Consider the following 7,939-nt stretch of genomic DNA (forward strand, 5'->3'; position numbering starts at 1 on the left):
TCTTAATCTTTGATTAGCAAGGTGATTAGGCTTAAAAATTAGCGGAATCCTAAGTTATGGCTCTGATACCATGTTAAATTTGCAGCAATGTGATGAGCTATGGTGGGTCAAATGCAAGAATCAACATGATTAGCAAGTAATTAGAAATAAGTAATTAGAAAGTGATTAAGAAAAGATTAGTGCACAATTAATCTAATAGTATAATGTAGGCATGGATACTCAAAACCCAGCAAATTCTTATTAGGCCAATCCCTCAATTTATAGCTTTTACTTCCACAAGGTGCCAAGCACCCTGTCCACTGTTTTCTCCTTGATTTGTGCCACCTCCCCTACATTTAGGGGTACCTTTTCCTAGAATCTTTCCACCCCTATATTCACTCATGCTACCCTTGATTCTCTCATCCAGTAGATTCTTCTCACCTTTTCACTGTTACCCACTCAATTACTGACTCCCTTTTATAATCTCTAGCTAAGGGCTTGTTCTTGCACACACCCATTCACTTGCATATTTCAACAAAACATAGATGTGATATGCGTGCCAAGAGGTGAGCACTGAGTGTATACTAACATTCCCCTCAGTGTCTACCTGAAAGGCAGATTACATTCTTTTCCCAACGTGAGGTCAATGAAGATGCCAAGTGAGCTAGTCCTTCCGAAGAGCCTTGGTGAAGCTATTGCTGCGCAATTCTGTTTTGGTCCATAGAACAGTACGCTAGCTCCACTACCTCATCCTCATTCATCAGCTCTTGCACATAATGATACTGAATCTTGATATTTTTCATTCGAGCATGAAATACAAGGTTCTTGGCATAGCCATGCAACTCTGGTTGTCACATTACAAGGCTGTAGCCCCACTAATCTAAACTCCCATGTCCACTAAAATTCTTGGCTGGTGAGTTGAGCTCATGGTGGATTATTTCTTTGGCTATGCTGATGATATAGTTGATGGATCTATCTCGTGTGGATGCTCCATAAACACATCATCTTGGTTGGTGATATTCTTCTTGACCTCTCGATCATAGAGTCGATAAGCCTTTGACTCTTGACTATGTCTAAGAAAGATACACTTCTTGCTTTTAGTGTTGTGTGAGACCCTTTCCCCCTCTGCGCATTGAACTCTGGAGTGTTGGCAGTGGAAGTAGCAACCTTGCGCGCAAGGCAGAGCTTCCCACTTGAGGCCTCGCCCACACAAATGTCCAGACAAGAGACTAATCTAACGGTTCTTCCAAAACCGAACCCGGAACAAAATTCCCTCGCCCAGAAAGCATAGGTGATTCCTCCAGGAAAATCTTCTAACATAGTGAAGGGCCTTATCTATCCTTTATATTCCGACCAAACCCATGGGTCACACGGCCAAATCAAGGAGGAACTTGCACTTGGTTCATAGAAATCGTCGCTTTTTTTCCCTTAAGCGAGGCACAGCCATTGATTCTTTCCCATAGAACAAGAATCTTCCTGGGACTTACTTTAACTATCGTAACTTAAACCTAACTGAATTTTGTTATAGGAATCCACCGATTCAGCCTAACCCCAACTGGCCCATGGGTTAGCCAATCGTCCAACCACTATATTGGTGGGATGCCTTTTTATAAAAATTAGGTTGTGTTTGTCCCCAGGTACCAGGGAAAAGAGTTCCCAGGCCCCCTAGCCGCCGGCACTCATGCAATTTTATTAAACAGAGACACCATTTGCGCACCCAATATGAAATTGCCTTTTCTCAAATTCAACTATCTTTAAGACAGAATTGCAATAAAACCAGAGTGTTTTCCATCATGATTCTCAAAGTTCCAGTTCCATTGTTTTACAAATAAGTCTCATCCGGACTCTTCGTTGAAGACCAGCTAGTCAACCAACGAGATCAAATTTCTTCATAGTTTTATAGTTCACTTAAATAGTTATCTTGCCATTCATGAATATCTTCCACAACATACGCATGGGTGTCCTAGCAATGAGCCCATGCATCGCCTAGTCAGAACCCTCCAAGATCCTCCTTAGGTGTCCTAGTAGTCCTTTTAAAAAAATAGAGTTTCTATGCAAGTAAGAATTTTCCATTGAGTTTGGTTTCACGAGACTCCCTTATTTTCAACCCAGGCTTTCTCAATGAAAATCACGAATCTCGTATCTCGGTGATCCATCCATCAATTACAAATGAATTTCTAACTATTTCTAGATGGTTTCGGTCTTAGGGAAGACTTCTCTAAGTCAGCTGGTTATCCATTCTTCGTACTGAAGAAATGGAAATGGTCACAAGACTTGGCTTAGTTTCTGTTTTAAGAGATGGGTAGGCATCTTACTGACCCACCTTTCTCACGCGATCGTGGTCTAACCCTAAATTACTCAGAGTTAATCTTAGATTTATTTTCTAAAGATTTTTCTCCTATTTATCTGATAAAATAACTGTGATTTCCAATCGTAAGGATAAAAATCCAAAATTATGAAAATTCATTCTTTCTTGGACATAATAGAATTATAAATGATTCTATTCATGGTGAATAATGGAATTTCATAAGGATAATTATTTTTCCAACTGATAAAATATGCTTACATTATTTTATTCTTATACAAATATTCTAAAATATTCCTTTCTCTATTTTGAACCTCGGCATCAACATGCCCTAAATTACCTATATAAAATATGATGAAACCTTCTCTTTTGACACCAAAATTAATTTATGCATTTTCTTAATTAAAGGTACAATGAAAATTCCTCTTTTTGATAAATAATTAAAAATATCCATGTATATACATACCATGAATATACTTATTTTGAAATATAATAATTATTTCTCTTTTGATATTTAAAATGTTTGTACATAGAATATCGTGAAAATTTCTCTTTTTGCATTTAAATTTTTATGCATGCACATATAAAAATAATTATAACAAAAATTTCTCTTTTCTCCATTTAAATATTTATGCATAAATACTATAAAAGTATTTTCAAAAAATGTAACAAAATCCTTCTTTTAGCATTAAAATGCTTATGCATAGAATATGATGAGAATTCCTCTTTTTGCATTATCAAATTTATACATAGAATTAAATTCAGCTTTTAAAAAAAATACCATAACTGTTGCATTTTTTAATAATTTCTAAAATTCTACTTCTAAATATTTATACATAGTTATAAAATATGGTGAGACTTCCTCTTTTTGAACTGAAAATTTATTATGCATACCTAAGCATAATTACATTTAAACCTCTTGATTATTCTTAAAAATATCCATTTATCATTCCTTTATGAAAATACTTACAAAAATGTTAGCATAACTCTCTTTTAACTTAAAATGAATTTATATGAATTTTCTTAATCATAAACAAGCTTAAAGGAATTAATCCTCATTTTTAACTAGATTAAAAATCATAAATATGCTTAATCTTCTTCTCTAGCTTGTCAAGCCTAGAGTTTTGTTTAAGAAAATGAGATTAACACTAAGATCCATCCTTCCAAGAAGGATTCAACCATAGAGATGAGTAATCTTTCTAAAGAGAGATTTACTAATCAAAACATTATATTTAAGCATGAAAGATTAGCATTAAACAATATGAAACACTAGAAGCTTGGTTTTAAGAAAAAAACCATTGATTAAAATGCTTCCCAAGCATTAGGGAGGTTGGGAAGAACATTACCATTGAGAAAGATAGAAAAACACCATTGATTTAGGCTTACCCTTGGGTTTTGGCTTGATTCTTTAGAGAGAAGTGAAGCCCACAAGAGAAAGCTTGGCCACCAAGATGTAGAGGGTAATCTCCAAGAGAGGATGAAGATTAATGAAGCTCCAAAGCTTCCCAAGAAGAGGAAAATAGAGGGATAGTAAAATTACACTAATTTGAAGATTATATTGGCATGTAAATACAAAAAGATGAAAATACAAAAGAATGAGGGTCTATTTAAAGGTGAGGGAGGCCACCAACCAAGTCCAACTGGGATCTAGAGGCTTCCAGATTCAATTTGATCCATTTGGACAAGTTTTTGACCAGTTTGGCTCACTTTTTGATCCAGTTTTGAAAGAGGAGAGAGGAGAGATGAAATATCTCAATTTTTTTGAATTAAAAATGTGGAGTAATGATGTGAAATAGGTGCGACCTCCTTCATGAGCCCCCTCCCTCCTTACTGAGGTGTCAAAATTTTATTTTTTAACTAATAAACCCAGTACTTAGTCAACTCTTCATCTTATGTGAGAATTGATTCATTTTTGGAGAATTTTCTTTTATTCTTTGCATTTTTCTTATTGAAACACTTGGATTAATCCTATTGGCCCTTTTGAACACTCTTTGGACCTTAATCAAAAATTTCTAAAAATGTGGATCCTTAGGCTAAGGTCTCTAATACACATATTCAATTAATTTCTAATGCACATTGGAAATTTTTTTTTGAACTTCTATTTCAAGAAAATTCATCTTAAATAAAAGGGATAACTTTATATCCAAAAATATCTCAAAACTATATTAATCCTCTCTAGAATATTTTCTCTCTCTAGACCAAAACAAAGGAAAACAATGTTTTCTTGCATTCTGAAATAGGGGATGATTACAAGGGACTGAGAGGAGAGCTTATACCATCTTTTAGGGCTGAGGAGGAACCTTACATCCTCTCCCCCACTTGAAAAATGCGAGATGTCCTCATCTCGCAAAGTGGAGGTAGTCCTTCATCAGTTCTTCTCCTTTCTCCCAAGTGGCGTCCTCTAAAGGATAGAACTTCCACTTGACCAGAAACTCTAAGGACTCTATTCCTGAGAGCCTTCTCTCGAATATCAAGGATTTTTTCGGGTTGGAGTTCCATTAGGCCTTGAGTCTGAGAAGTCAATTGTTCATCATCCAGCACATGACTCAAGCTGGGTACATACTTTTTAAGTAAATAGACATGAAACACATTATGCACCTTGATATGGAAATGCAGAAGAAGTTTATAAGCTAGATCTCCTACTTTCTTAGTAATGGCATACGACCCATAGTATCTTGGAGACAGCTTTTTGTACTTCCCTAGAGATAAAGAACTTCTCTTCGGTCGTACACAAATGAAGACCATACCTGATTCTTCAAACACTCTCTATGTTCTTTTCTTGTTTGCATACTGCTTCTATCTGTCCTGGGCAGCCTTAATATCTTTGCGGATTGCTTGCATTTGCTGCTCCATATCATCAAGCATCTGTTTGGACATCTTGACCCTAATCAATGGGTTGGACCAAGTTAATGGTGTGAGGCAATCTTGTCTGTACAGAGCTTTGAATGGGCTCATCTCGATACTTCGGTGATAAGAGAAATTATAAGCAAACTCCACTAGATGTAAGTATCTTAGCCACTTCTTGGGTTCTCTGCCACAGCATGACTGAAGAATATCCATCAATTACTTGGTTTACTCTTTCAGTCTGGCCATCTGACTCGGGATGATAAGCTGTACTGAGATCTAAGGAAGTTCCCACTGTTTTGAAGAATGTAGTCCAGAACCTTGATGTGAACTTGAAGTCTCTGTCGCTCCACTATTCTTCTGGATAAGCCATGCAACCTGAAAATCTCCTTGAGGAAGACTCTGGCAACATCCATTGTAGAGTAGATTTCTTTTACTAGAATCAGATGGGCAACCTTGGTTAATCTGTCAACTACCACAAAAATGGACTTGTAACATGATTGCACTGACGGTAATCCAGTAACAAAATCCATACTGATACATTCCCACTTCATTTGTGGAATTTCTAAGGGATGCATCTTTCGTGCCATCTTAACCCTTTCTACCTTGACTATTTGACATGTTAATCATTGACGTACATGATTGAGTACATCCCTTTTGAGTCCTGACCACAAGAAGCTCTTCTTTATAGACATGTAGGTCTTTATGAACCCCGGATGTCCAGCTATCGGGCTATCATGGGCTTCTCTCAGAATTTTTCCCTTTGTTTTCTTATCATTAGGAATGCATAGCGAATTATTGTAATACATGCATCCTTCATCCAATTTCTACCCAAGAACTTGACTCATTTCTTGAGGAGTCTTGCTTTCCTGCATCAGTAGGGTAGCAATAGGGGAAAAGAATATGTCCTACATGATCTTCTATCTTGCTTCACTGATTAATGGATTTGACACTAATGTTATTACAAAGCAAGGAGGATTTCCTACTGAGCGCATCGGCTACCACATTTCCTTTCCTTGGTTGGTACTTTATCTCAAAGTCAAATTCCTGCAAGGTCTGCATCCACCTTCTTTGATGCATGTTGAGATCCACCTTCTTTGATGCATGTTGAGATCCCTTTGGGTGAATATCCATGACTTATATGATGTGTCATCAAGGTGAATCTCTGTCCCAGGAGATAATGTCTCTCACCACAGCTTTAGAGCATGAACTACTGAGAGTAACTCCAAGTCATAGACAGTATAATTCCTCTCCACAACTTTAGAGCATAAACTACTGAGAGTAACTCCAAGTCATGGACAGCATAATTCCTCTCATGCGTTCTGAGTTTTTTGGATTCATAGGCTACTGCATGACTTTCCTGCATAAGTGCACCTCCTAGGGTAAAACCATTGGCATCTGTCACTACCTCAAAGGGTAAGGAAAAATCTGGCAATTTTAGGATAGGGTTGGTTATTAAAGCTGTCTTCAGCTTATTAAAAGCACTCTGACACATAGCGGTCCAAAGAAATAGGGTACTCTTCTTGAGAAGGTTAGTCAAAGGGGATGCTATTTGAGCATACTTGGGTATAAAGATTCTATACCACCCGGTTAATCCTAGGAATCCACTGACTTCTTTCATTGTCTTGGACTCTAGCCAATCTACAACTTCTTGGATTTTAGCGGGGTCAAGAGAAATCCCATCCTTAGATACTATAAATCCCAAGTATTTGACGTGGTCAACAGAGAAAGTGCACTTGCTCTTCTTTGCAAAGAAATGGTGCTTCCTTAGGATCTCCAGGACTTTGCGCACATGATCTTCATGATCTGCTGCATTCTTAGAGTATACCAGGATGTCATCGAAGAAGACAAGAACAAATTCATCCAAGTATTCTCTGAGGATGTCTTGCATGAGGAGATTAAATGTTATTGGGGCATTTGTCAGCCGAATGGCATGACTGTAAATTCATAATGCCCACATCGAGTATTAATGGCTGTCTTGGGGATATCTTGATCTTTATTCTGATCTGGTAATATCCAGATTTGAGATCTATCTTTGTGAACATTTGGGTTCCACTTAGCCTATCCAAAAATTCATCAATCCTAGGAATAGGATATTTATTTTTTACTCCTGTTAACTGATTTAATCCTCTATAAATCAATACAGAGTCTTAACGTTCCATCTTTCTTTTTCTGAAAGAGAACGAGCGCACCCCAAGGTGAAACACTAGGTCTTATGAATCCTTTCTCAAGCACCTATCTTAACTACTCCTTTACTTCTATGGCTTCTGGAACTGTCATCTTGTATGCACGCTGGGCTATTGGTGGCTGAGCTCCGAGAGTTAGCTCTATCTCATGATCTACTTCACGAGTTGGAGGCATCTTGGTCAGCTCTTCTGGGAATACATCAGTATACTCACTTAGTCGTTCTAGTTCCTTAGCCTTGCATTTTCTGTCTATTGGATTCATTTTAAACGACATAGACAGTCTGCCTCTTTTTGAGTCCCTTCAAAAATTTAGAAGCTTTAACTAACTGCAGAACTGGGGATCCGAAAATTCCAATTCCTTGAACTTGATTCCCGTGAAGATCGAGGAAAGAGATGGTTCCATTGTGACAGTGAATGTCAGCCTGGTTCTTATGGAACCAATCCATTCCAAGGATTCCGTCATAGATTCCCAAGGGTAAGACTCTTAACTGGCAGTCTGTCGCATTCCCATCTAGATTAAACTGAATGTGGTCTTTCTCATGGTGTGAAAAGAATCTTCCCACTGGCCAATTCTACATGCATAGGTTTCCTTGTTTTCTAATTTAGGACTAACTTACGCAAGCAT

This window comes from Cibotium barometz, chromosome 38 (genome assembly GCF_041138505.1).
Source record: "Cibotium barometz isolate CiBa-2024 chromosome 38, ASM4113850v1, whole genome shotgun sequence".
NCBI lineage: Eukaryota > Viridiplantae > Streptophyta > Polypodiopsida > Cyatheales > Cibotiaceae > Cibotium > Cibotium barometz.